The 12929-nt window shown below is 43.8% G+C and overlaps 1 protein-coding gene across 1 annotated transcript in view; it reads left to right on the top strand.

Annotated features, from left to right (window-relative positions):
* ca16b (carbonic anhydrase XVI b) overlaps positions 1-12929 on the top strand; it is a 69450-nt gene that overhangs the window by 16333 nt on the left and 40188 nt on the right.

The raw sequence follows: 12929 nt of genomic DNA on the forward strand, positions 1-12929 counted from the left end.
CATATTCCTATCAAACATCGTATTGAAGTGCAGCTTAGGCTATCATTTGTTAAAAAAAAGAGCTACATTTTGTGTAAATTCAATATTGGGGCTGTTAAAAGGGGGGGAGTCCTTTTGTTGACAATGTTACACTTTGTAAAATGTTTAGTCATGTATGCAGCAGACCGGGAAATGTGTTATTTGGCCGGCCAGCGTTTTGATAAACACACATCAGTATTCTCCCCCAGGTCTGCCGTGCATCGTGCTATACACTGGTGCTCCAGTGCAAACACAGCCTTTGGTTGGATGTCGAGCAGCTCTGTGGGAAATGGGGGTTATATGCTTTAATGGAGGGCACCTCATTCGAAGAGCTCAGAAAGTGAGGAGCAGTCAGAAAAATTATATTTATCGGCTGTAGGGTCAAAAAAATGTCTCCTTTCGGTTTCTTTGCCCTGGGTCTGAATCTTAGTGCTAAAGACTATCATACAGTTGAATTATTTCTCCCCAAAAATACATGAATATATGTATTCTATCACGTCTACCTCCTGTTTATGTGGCCTGTGTTTATGCCTGTAGTCTTGTTGTGCCTGCGTGTCATTCTCATTTCGATGATGACTGGTAATTTATCCTAATGTTCAGAAACGGAAAGGAAAGGCATCCAAAACATTGACAAGAGCCGGGTCAGAGAACCGGCCGACGGTGTGATTTTTGGACCGTGCTGAACAGTAATTCCTATCTTTGAGCACAGCTGGCTGATTGTGCTGAGAAAAAGGGAAGCATTGAGGTTTCGCAGAATCTCCTTTGCTTTGGAAAAGTAATTAGTGGCTAAAGCTGTGAATGGGGGACAGACAAGCGTGCCTTCGCAGCTAAATGGTTATTAAGGGCATTTGCTCTGCACAAGTGAGCGTAGAGAAAATGCATCTTAGGACTCGTCTGAAGCCACAAAATGGACCTCAGCTGGGTGCACTGGATGCATGCGGAGGGCACAATGTCCAGGCAAACGTATCAACCGCTGGTTTGCACATGCTTTCCACACCCTTCATTGTGTCTGCAGAGCTATTTGAAGAACGCGGAACGACATGAGCCTCAGAACGCAGCAGAAAATACGGCGGAATCACAGTTTTCTTGAAACATTGCCTTTGTTTTGAGTGGATATGTTAGTGGCGCGGGGACTTATCGGAAGCAAACCACCGTAGCTGTCACGTTGGTCAGGGTTTCTACATCATCACACGGCAACGTTATTGTCAGCGTCAAGATATATTCACCCTCTCGCAGAGGGGCGCGCCATCCAACCAGAACTCTCCTGCTGCTTGGACGCGTCACCTCCGCGTGCACTTTGCTGATGAAGGTAATTGCAGCCTGAAAAACCCAGCTCAGAAATTTGATTAAAAGTTATTTAAGGCATGCTGTGTGGGGGGTCAGGTGGGTGGGAGGGAGGGAGCGGGGGGTTGACTGTAGGTGTAGACATTTTTCATAAGAGGGATGATATCATGCTCCCTATAAGACTCCCACAGGAGCAGGGCTATGCATCATATTCCTCTTTTTATATCACTGCAGGTTTTCACATCTTCTCCGCCGTTTGGCCGCGTTGGCCAGCGTAGGCAGCAGTTTGCTTTTGATAATCTTTTTGTGCTAGTTTAATTACTGCACAACGGTTGGCGTACCTGAATTTGCATTTGCAGAGGCGTTATCCTCTATCCCCCCCCTTTAACATTGTGCAGAAGGAGGAAAAACAAACCAAAAATGTACACAAAGGCTTGTGATTGTGGAACGAGATAGATTATTGACCTGAATACGGTCTCGTATACTGCATATAGATTTTTATTTTCAAAGTATGCGGCTGAACAAACCATTTCTTTATGTCCTCCAAACCCGCCGTGACGACGGAGCAATTACCATGAAGGATTCGTTGCGGCTGCAGCCACTGTGTTGTGCGATTTGGCTTACAAAATGAAATAAAAGTGTGTGCTATTTGAGAAACTCTCGGCTAAAGAAATAGAAAATAAACAGCACGGCTAATAAGGGGCCACTTTTAGTCACGTTTCCCCCCACATTTGCAAGTTGTTGTGAGCTTGACACGCGACTGTCTGTTTTCTTCCAGCGGCCATGGATGTTTGGATGGGAGCCAGCGTGGCGAGCTGCTGCAGCCACCAAAAGAGCCTGTGATTGTCTGATATGCGTGGATTATATTTCCCCACAGCCTGTCTGTTTTATCCCACTTCACAGACATTGGCCATGATCATTAGCAATCTTTCCACTCATGTCCCACATAATGAAGTGAATGAAGTGTCATTTTCAATCAATTGCTATGTTGATCCAACTTAATTAGTACTTAGGAGGATATAAAACAAGATTAGGCGACTCCGTGTTCCTGATTGCCAAGGCTGATTTTATGGTTTTGAACTAACTCTGACTTCTACCATCGCCGCACGCACCGTTTGCGTGGATGCATATTGGAGCTGCTTATTAATGTTTTAATCTTTCGATTAGGCTGTAAAGTGTAACGATCAGGGTCGGCCTTTATTATAAACACCTCGGTTTTTTCGGCGCCCTTCGAGCGACCCGTTTAAACAAGCACCACAGATTTTCCCAACGCGGCGTTCGGGTTTGGTGCCGTCTCAACGCTTAAACAAGCCACACGATCGCGGCGATAGTGAAGGGGCTGTGGGCCCTCTGTTTGTGGCAGTTTGAGAAGTCTGGAGGGAATAAAGCAATATCATGTTGTCATGGAGCCCGGTGAAAGGAGCGCTACCTCCTGGAGGTGATGAATCCAAAGGAGGACCGATCCCAGCGGACCTGAATGTGCGAGAGGCACTTGACTTTACCACTAAGCTCTCTAGGTATAAGACTGCAGAGGTTGAGCTGTACATGCCCGGTATCCATGTTAATAATCCTTAGGGACAGAAATACCAGCCAGGTGTGACGTTGGTTTTGCTAGAGCCCTTTCAAGATGACGATGTTTGCAATAATCTAAGTTCATTTCTGATTGATGGTTAAACTGAACCCGTTTGCGTTCGCCACCTTTTTACTCCGATATCTGATTATATGTGGCATGACTGTGTGCCACACATGTCGGTTGAAGCAAGAATGCACCTCTTTAGACTTGTGTTTTACACCCTTTCTTCGGTGACGTGGTTGTCAAACCCCTGTGGGATTCTTTTTTTAACTTTATTTCGCTTAACCTGCAACATTCCTACACTGGTTCCTGTAGCCACGAGGCATTCTGGACATGATTAATTTCCTCCACCTGGGAGAACAGGCAGAGATTCATCTGTCTTTACCTCTCTGCATTTGTAGTCAGAGTCATTCTCCGCGATGATGGAAGCCTAACACAACATCATCTATATTCCTCCAGTCTTGCTGACGCGTTGTATCAACCTGTAGTCGTACTCTCGCTGCACTCATTTTCCGAGAAAATGCGAGGCACGGGAAGACTAATTATTAAAAATGAATTCTTGTCTTGGCCCAAACTGACTCATTATTCACCTTGGTTATTGCTAACAGTTTGGATCAGCTTTTGTGTGCCAGAATTGGTCCATTTGTCTCTGTCGGGGGTGGGCCCTTGACAGATGTGCCAATATGACTGCCGAAGTTCTGCACCGGGTGAGAAGCATCTTAATTCTCCATGATGCATCACACTGGCAGCAACCAATTTAGCAGAATTGAGTTCCAAATCATCTGGCTTCGCTCTGCTTCTGACAATCTGTTTCCTTTCTGCAGGTGAAGCAAGCGCATAAAGGACGGGAACAATTAGCAAATGTGACGCCCACAGCTTCATAATCTAGTTTGTGTTAAAGTTGATCATTTGTATAGTCATAGTGGTACTTTTTTAACGATCAGATTCACAGTTTGGTGCCAGCAAAGACGCACAAACCCTTCGGCACATTGCACAGCAGCTATTAATAAATGCTGCCAAATTTTCTGCTTTCCCTGATTAAGGCAGGCTGATGCATTGCATCGACAGGTTTGTTGTGCAGACCTAATTAACTTGATTTCAGGTGTCGCATGGTGCTGTTGTGCCTTGTGGCAGCATATTAGGCTTATTTTATGGCTCAGTTCAAACATAATGGATGTGGACATGTGTGGCCTGCTGGGATTGCAATGTTGAGGAAGTGCGAGATTGCCAGCCTACAGGTTTTCTCCCTAATGTGGTTATGCTGATGAACTGGAATGAGCTAGCTCGCAGCTCAGCAAATTTTTAAACATATAATCATGATGACTTACTCGGTAATGAGTACATTATCCACCCCAGAGGTCAGGAGTTAGCTGTAAGGGGCAAGACTGTAATGGTGTCATAATGGTTGGAGGATACGCCGTGCTCTGCATGAAATATGAGGCGGCGTTTGACAATCACACGTTCAAATGCTCGGAGGTATGTTGGCATAGAAACTCCTGCAAAAGCACTGAGCCGGTGTTAAGAAGCAAAGGATGGCATTTTAGTACTGCATCACTTCCACACGGCTGGAGCTTTCAGGCTTCATGCACTGAATCTTCTTTCCTCCTGTGATACTATCTTTTCAGCTGACTGAATGGTAACTATCGATTCCCTGCCGGATCCTAAATTATAAGGACACCTTCTGTGTAAACACAGAGCCGTTGTTGTCCCTGCTTAGCTCGCAGCGCATCCGCTACAGCACAAAGGTAATAGCTGCAGAAGGGTTGAGCTGACTTCAGAGAGGGCAGCCCCTGCAAGAGGTTCAAGCGGCGTTTTTCTACCCTGTGATTTTTATTTTTTTATTTTTTTGGGTTAATGGCACCCGTGGGTGGGTGTTTTCATAAAAAGGCAAAAATACAGAATTATGCAGATTAGAGGTTTTTTTTAATGCTAGATCCACCATCTTTCCTCTCACCCACACATACTCCTGGATAGCTTCAATTAGGACTGGTGTGGACAGTTCATCAAACATGGACAACCTGTCGGGTGAAGTTTCTCCAAACCCAGCTATGTTAATTTAGGGCGAAGCTGCTCCGTCTTTTCACAGGCGATTGCATGATTACCCAAGCCCTTCGTGTTTTTCCTTGTCGAGTCTCATAATTCGTTTGAGTAGGAGTCCACATACCTTCGAGGGGTAATAAATAATGTATCAATATTGTGAGATTATTGGGATGGAATAATATCAGCTCTTATTTGCTTTTGTAGTTCTGCCAAGCTGAAAACCAAACTTGCAGTGCAGCGGCGGATATATTTGACTCATTATTTTTACCCTCTTTATGTCCTCTTGAAACATAGACCAGGACTTTCTTGTTTTATGTTATCTTTTAAAAAAAATGTAGCTCGGACCATCAGATATAAACTTTGAACTGCGGGGGCTTGAGGGCAGGTTTGTAGCCTGCACATCAATGCCTGTGCAATTTCATGTCATTAGTTCATATTTCACTTAGCTGACATTTGCAGTGAACCGAACAGATTTCTCAGAGTAAATGTAAAGAAAGCGCCGACAGCGCACATCTAAAGCCATTTTTTTTTCATTAAAGGATTAATTGAATTTATTCCTGGAATGTATGTATGTATATGATGTGATGCCCCTCTCTGTGATAGCTCGCTGTTTATTCTGGTTGCTCAGTTTCACCGGCTGCTATTTGTAGACAACATAAACTGGATTACAAGTGGAATTAAAAATATTCACCTGCTGTGTTTATAGCCTCACAGTCATCTGTGGAGGCGCTGGTGTGTTCCACTGTGATTTGGGGTTAAATTGGCGGTCTGGGGCTGTGCAAACTATATTAATTGCTTATTTTCTCTCATCACTTTTTATTTTCAGACCACTGTTTTCCAGTCAGCCTCCGCTGTATCATTTACCAAGACGCTTACCGGTGTATGTACCGCGTCCCTCCCCATGAAGCTGCAGAAATACAAGTGCATGATGTCCACAGATAGGCAGCAGACAGATGGGTCTCTCTTTGTAGAGGGAAGCTTTCCCAGAAAGCCAGTGTATAATCATCTGTCAAAGCAAAATGTCTGTTTAGTTTAGGTCAAAGTGCAAAGCTGCAGAACTTACAAGATGAGAATTTGGCTCCAGCCGACGCTCACCTCTGCCAAGCAGGTTATGTTATGATGGCCTCTAGCTGTCTTAGTCTGTTGCCAACAAACTACATCTCACTAATGGCTGGGCCCACTTGGACTTTTCTCCCTGTGTTTACATGCACGGTTTAATCAGACCGCTCTCCTTGTCCTAGAATGCAAGTGTGCGATTGATTTATTGACTGATGTAGAGCATGTCCAGCCCTGCTACAATAGGTGGCGATAACCCCCCTTTACAGCTACCTCTTGGGGGTTATTTTTCCAGTTATGTCACAGACCAAACAATTGACAAACATCACTCGACTTGATCTCTCTTTGGACTTCATATTGATAGATCCAGCCGAACGGCTGCCGTGTGACAGTCCATCACCTGAAATCATCCGCGGAGGTTTTATTTCCTTTAGTTGTCTTGAGGCGACGGCGCGCTCCTAGCCAAATAACCTCTAGTCAATTTCCTAGTACCAAAGAAAATGGAGTCGCTGCATAAAATGACTGTAATTATTAAATGGCAAATGCAATCACGTCAATTTAACGGTGTGCGGGCGGTAAAAAAGAAATGACAGCAGCCAAATAAATTTAAGTATATCGAGCTGTCTTTAATAACAAACCTGGCAGTGTGATCAGCCGCCTGGCTCACAGATGGCGGGGCGATAGTTCAAATCAAATCTTGGCTGTTGGTTTGGATGGAGGCGCTCCATCAGTGGGGACAACAGTAGCACTTCTGGGTCACCGGCTACAGCATCACTGGAGATTTAGAGAAAAACATAGTAGAAGGTTGTTGTTTGGTCACATGATTTAAACCGTTGGAATCGCTGGTCTTTGCTGGGTTTTAGATTCACACTCCTGTACACCGCCCCATCATACCATGCCCTGTTCTTCACCCCGAGGAAAGCAAAATGCTGTTTCTGCATCAAGTCCACCTTGAGTGACCTTGCCTTGAGCCTGGAATCATCAGCTGTTTTCACACAGTACAGAATAATAAGGCAATTAAAAGGTGGTAATGTTAATGGCACTGTTCAATTCATAAAATTACTGTAGTTAAAATGTTCAGCAGTTGAATTAAAGTAGGACTGGACTATCAGAGCTGTTCTTCCCTTTAAACTGTGAGAGAAAAGTGTGATTTACGAAACTTCCCTAACACAGTTAGTCGACAAAACAGTGAGGTGCGCCGCGCAGTCGCCAGCGGCCCCTGTGAAAAGTCAATGAGAAGCGCTGAAAGCAAGAGAACCGAGCATCATCCGAGTAATCTACCCCCACCCACCCCCCGCTGTCCATCAAAAGGCCCTGCTGGAGAGCATTCCAGAGAATGCCATTCAGGATTAATTATCCGGAGGGCATTCAGCCCTCCGTCAAATGCTAATGTCCCACTTCTGCCGGCGCGTGCTAGGCAGAGGAACACACAAAGGAAGACAGTCTGTGATATTACATCCTTCAAATTAATTCACTCGTCATGATGTTACCTGCCATGTTTAATGTGGGCCTGTCTTTGCCTTCCCTTTAGTGAAACCTTACTGAACACCAGCTGCATTTTCTCTGAAATATAATACAGATGGGATGGGGGGGGGGGGGGGTTGCATGAGAAAAAAAGGCTCTTTTTGTTTAAAAATAGAGCTGATTTACAATTTGTCCATCTTGAAACCGACTGTCATTGACAGCACGCTCCCCCAGGGCTATGCATTTATTTTGTGCAAATCTGTTGAAGAGTTTGGCATAAAGTGATTAATATGGTTCCTTTAATGACACTAGAAGTGTGTCCTGTTTATCTCATTGTTTTATCAAGGCTGAGTGGTCATCTTAACAAACAAAACAAGCCTAAACCAAAGTATAATCTAAATCAACATTTCCCGTATCACTTCATCTCCATTTGAGCAAAAAACTGCAGACATGCTGGTGACTTAAAACTTCATTGGTGTTTAAGTAAGATCTAGTCGAGTGGAGGTTCCAAGAGCAAAGGAAGAGATAATTAATGATCCAATTTGCATAATGAAAAAAAAAAAAGAAGCAGAAGGCTCAGAAAGAGGTGATGCTGGGAATGAGATAAGGTGCCCTCTGAAAAGACGCATGACAATAGGAACAGATGGAAATAGTGATGTGACAAATTGAAGTTCTATTTTTGCTTGGGTGGTTATGCTCCAGAAAACTCTACCGAGGATGTGTTATTTTGCTCTTCATCCTCACGTTACTTCACGTCTTCACGTCTTTGTCGTGCCTCTCTGACCCCTATATCATTCGACTACCGTGATGCTTTCAGATGTTGAAGCGTTCCTCACAAAGGCCGCTGAAGGACACGTCTGAGAACTTGGCTTCTGGTTTGTGACTCCCACTGTTTGCTCATATGAAGCCGTTGCCCTTAGACAAGGCAGACTAATGAAGCATCACTAATCACAATTTCATCTCTCAGCTCGTCTGAGGAGGTCTGCTTTCTGCTCGGCTGTGTGCCAACGTCTTTCTCCCCTAATGCATCGTATCAGTGTGCACGGCTACACCAACAAGGCGGAAAGAAAGAGGGAGTGGGGGGGGGGAATAACTTTGAAATGTGCGGAAATCATTTGTAATTGTCATAAATTAATCATGAAATGAAGAAGGAACGTGATGTTAAGGAAGATGAAATAAACGTCTTTTTGGATGATGGTTGCGATGAAGCAAAATCAAACGGCCCCACCAGAGATTCCTTTGTTTTGTTTTGTTTTTTATTGCGTATCAGCCATTAAAGCGATGCAACGTTTTATTACATCATCATAACCATGCAATCACGCACGCTCTATTGCGTAATTAGATGTTTAAATATAGCCTACAGCTTAAAAACAACTATTGCCAGTCTAACTCTCATGGAAATCAACCATTTCAAATGCAGCTTTACACGTCTAGTTGCCTGAATTAGTTTAAGTAGCTGTTGGGCTCCTTTTGTTGCCATCTTTTAATACAGAAAATGCACAAAAGTCCTGGCAGGAGGAGGTTTTGGATCTACTCCTGGTGAACTGCTTAAACAGAAGCACTGTTCTGCTCATGCACTCGGATCTAAATGCTCATGTCACACCCAGTTCTCTTTGCTTTGAAAAGCCTTTTTCTTCCCGAGGTAAGCTTTGTTGACATCGATGCAGGGGGGAAAAAATCCTATAGTCTGCGGCTGTTTGATCTGACGAAGCAGGGGTCCACCAGCCGCCTCTCCAGTCACCTTCCTCGCAGCAGCTGCAATGTGAAGCAGAACAAACAGGACCCGAACCCGTGTTGTCTTCTCCCGAACGCTGCGTAAGTTTAAGGGCGCAGAGGCGTTAAATCTGGAGGGATTCTAGTGGGATGCGATTATGAAGCCCGTGCTGTGCGCAGGTCCACGATACTTAACGCAGAAACTACTTTGGCACCGTTAAAGTTGGACTTTTGTCGAGGCCTGCGGAGCGTTTGTGCACACGTTGGCCCATTGAAACGGAAGCTGTAAAGTTTTAAATTGTACAGGAAGCTCTTCCTCATGAATGTATTTCTGTCCCTCCTTTTTTTTCCACACAAGGTCCTAAAGATTATTTTTACAGACTAGGGGATGTTGTACTTCTGCAGCGGCCAACACCCAAGAACAGGAAGCCAACGTTTCTATGAAAGCCCACAAGATAGAAGCCGATAGGGCCGAGGGAAAACAATAATTTGGCCGGGGCTTGTTCTGGTGGCCAATTAGACCCCGATGCCTCTATGATTTACCACTTCCTCTACCTGCTTTTATGTGTTTGGGGCTGCTGTGTTCAACACAATGACCTCTGATTAAAGATGGAGCCGAGGCTCTGAGACAGCAGTGGCGCCATTCTTATCAAAACCCTACTTCTCACAACTCCTCAAGACTACTGAAAATCAGTGATTGTATCGGGGTTTTTTACACTCAGCGACTCAGAGCATTTTTATTTTGTTAACACATGTCGACTAGGTCTGATGCACTGCAATAAGAAATTAAAATATGATTAATCTGGATGGTCTTGATTATTGCTAAAACCTGTTTGTGGCGCAGGTTTCCAAAGGGCTGTGAACACATAACATTAGCTTTCATCCGTATAATCTTCCAGGAATTTCCCAGTATTTTGAAATAGAGGCTATTTGCCTTTTTTAACGAGCCGGGCCATTGTAGATGACGACAGACAGATGGATAGTTTGCCTTTTCCGCCTCCTTCTCGGATGTTGAATGGCTGGGTGGAGTAAGGCTGCATGAGGTCACGCTGTTAATTGCATAATAAAACACGTCTGGGTTTAGATAACGGCTCCAAGAAGCAGTTGTGTAACCGAACTTTGGAACTGACTGGAATTCCTAAAATATTGGCATTGGATCCGGATGGACATTGTTCTTTATCGTTGTGTTGCCCACGGTGGATTAAAAGGGGGGAGGGGGGGAAATCAATAACTGTAAAGCAGTTTCTATCAGCTTTATGTGCCGACTTCCTACTTTAATGATATTTGGAGATGTCCTTGTTTGGAGAACAGCGTGGCCATTTCTGCAAGTGATATATGGACAGGCTCACAAGCATTTTTATGGGCCTGCAGTAAAATGCTCATGAATGGCTAAATGAGACTCTCACTGGCCTGGCAGAGGACCTGCAAATAAATATAAAAACACAATGTTTTCATTGTTAACGTCAGGTTGTCCGGCTTTTGGGGGATTGTGTTGGCTGTTACAGCTCCTTAACATACACACAAAATCACATCAACAGGAACTCCCATAATTTCCAAAGGATTGGAATATTGGTGGGAAAGATCCAGATCTCTGATGTATCAAAAATGTAAAAATAGCATACATCCATGTTGAAAAATCTAAAGAAATATATAGAAAATATCATTTCAAATATAACTGAATTTATTGCGTTGGATGAACAACCCAACAGTATTTTTTTTTTACCAGTTCCGACCTACACAAAGGTTCCCAACTTTGTTTTCATGTGTGCGAGTGCTTCAAAGCAGACAACTTCCTGTCAGCAGCAGATGGTGCTCTAATTACGAGTCAATAGTGACATCTTTGAGTAGATCTTTTCATTGTTTCAGTAATGATTAAAAAACTTAGATGAAAAACTTTCTTTCTCTTTTACTGCACTGCCAAAGCGTCGGTTCGAGACTCGTATTGGCAGATACTGAGAATCAAATGACTTGAACTTGGACTCTGGGCCAAAAATAGTGACCAGGACATCCTTAGTGTGTGTGTTTGCTATTGTCCAGTATGATACTGGTGTCTCTCATTAACCCATGTCTTCCTCTTACTGGAACCAGTGTTTGCCTTGGACAGAAGCGAGTATCAATGACATTGCAAATCATTATTTTTGGATATTAGACTGTCTAAGGACAGTAAATAAGAAGGGCAGCCATGTTTGCTTTACGTACAGGTAGTTTGGCCTCATTTCTTGAAGTCATTCTCTTGCACTGCGCTATCTTCTCACAGCTAACTGGCATCCCAGAAGCGATGCGTCTAACGTGTATCGGAGGAACATAACGATACTCTGCAATATAGCAGAATTCTAAGCACCTATGTAGCTGAGCTCTATTTTCCTTTCTGTAGCTTGTAAAATGTTGATTCAAAGTCCCGGTTTTACTTCGGTTGTGTTGTTTGTTGTTGATTTCAGGTTGAAAATGGATGCCAGCATTTTTAGTGTAATCTTGTGTGTGTGTGTGTGTGTGTGTGTGTGTGTGTGGTGTGTGTGTGTGTGTGTGTGTTGTGTGTGTGTGTGTGTGTGTGTGTGTGTGTGTGTGTGTGTGTATTTGTGTGTGTGGTTACTCTTGACCCATATACAGTGTTTGCAGTGACATATACATGCTCGTATGCTGTATACGTATATACATTATATTTACATCTTCTAAAGAAGTAATTCCATTGGTTGCCATGGATACTACTGGTTATCTGCAAACTCTAAGATAGCACAAACATAAAGAAATCTGAAGTCTGCTAAAATTAGCGGGGTGTATCTGACTGGTGGATATGATATGAAATAAAACGGTGACAAGATTAATTAATTGACTGTGAAGTTAATTTAATTGGAGTGTGACTAATGAGCTGGCTGGCGGGGACATGTAAGGATGTAGGTATGCGGCCATGTTTGGATTTCTTTTGAACCCAAAATATTTCTCTGTAAGCGCTTTACTTCTGTCATCACACCACGGGCAAAGGGGGCCTAACAGCGCTCTGTGGCGGTATGTTGGTTGGCTTTTTCAAGACATCCAGATAAAGATACGAACATTATCACCCGCTCAGCATAATGGCAACGGAATTTCCAGCAATTTCACAATCTTAAATGCATGAGTGTTTTTAGTGTCAAACCCATACATCATCCCATCCCCAATTAACATGAATGTATTAGAGGAAATGTTTGAGAGTAATAACGGTCCGACGGCTGCGGTACAGTCGGTTCTATACGAACAGGTTTCCACTGACCCTCCTCTCCCATTACTCCACGTTATGGCACCATAAAGGATGTGATTATTAACTTCTGTGCAGATGAGATGTTTAATCTCCGCTGCTCTCCTATGAAAATTAGGCCTCCCTCCAGCTAATTGGTTGTCAGTTGTCAGCTCGCGTTTGAGAGGAGCTGCCTGGTGTGTAACGGATGATACGCTTGATGCCGAAATTCTCCGTTTGTTTTGTTCCGATTGCTGCTCTCTGCCGTCGCCTCTCCGCTCCGTGTGACTTGTTCGCCTCACCTTTCCCTCTGCTCTCTCTCTGCGCCGGCTTTGTTGCTTCTCTCCTTGTTTGCCACATTTTCATTGCGGGTACGGGGTGTTTCATCAGGCATGCCCTGGATGTCATGGGCTGTAAAACACCCCGCAAATAATTACAACTTTAAAGCATCTTTTCATCAAAAAAGAATTAAATGAATGAATTTCATTTATTTCTGACTGTTTGGGCAGATTCTGGTTTTCCAGGCTCGATATGGAGGTGGGACATGAGGTGTTATTGCTGTCAATCATGTGA

The sequence above is a fragment of the Takifugu flavidus genome, chromosome 4, assembly GCF_003711565.1.
Source record: "Takifugu flavidus isolate HTHZ2018 chromosome 4, ASM371156v2, whole genome shotgun sequence".
Taxonomy (NCBI): domain Eukaryota; kingdom Metazoa; phylum Chordata; class Actinopteri; order Tetraodontiformes; family Tetraodontidae; genus Takifugu; species Takifugu flavidus.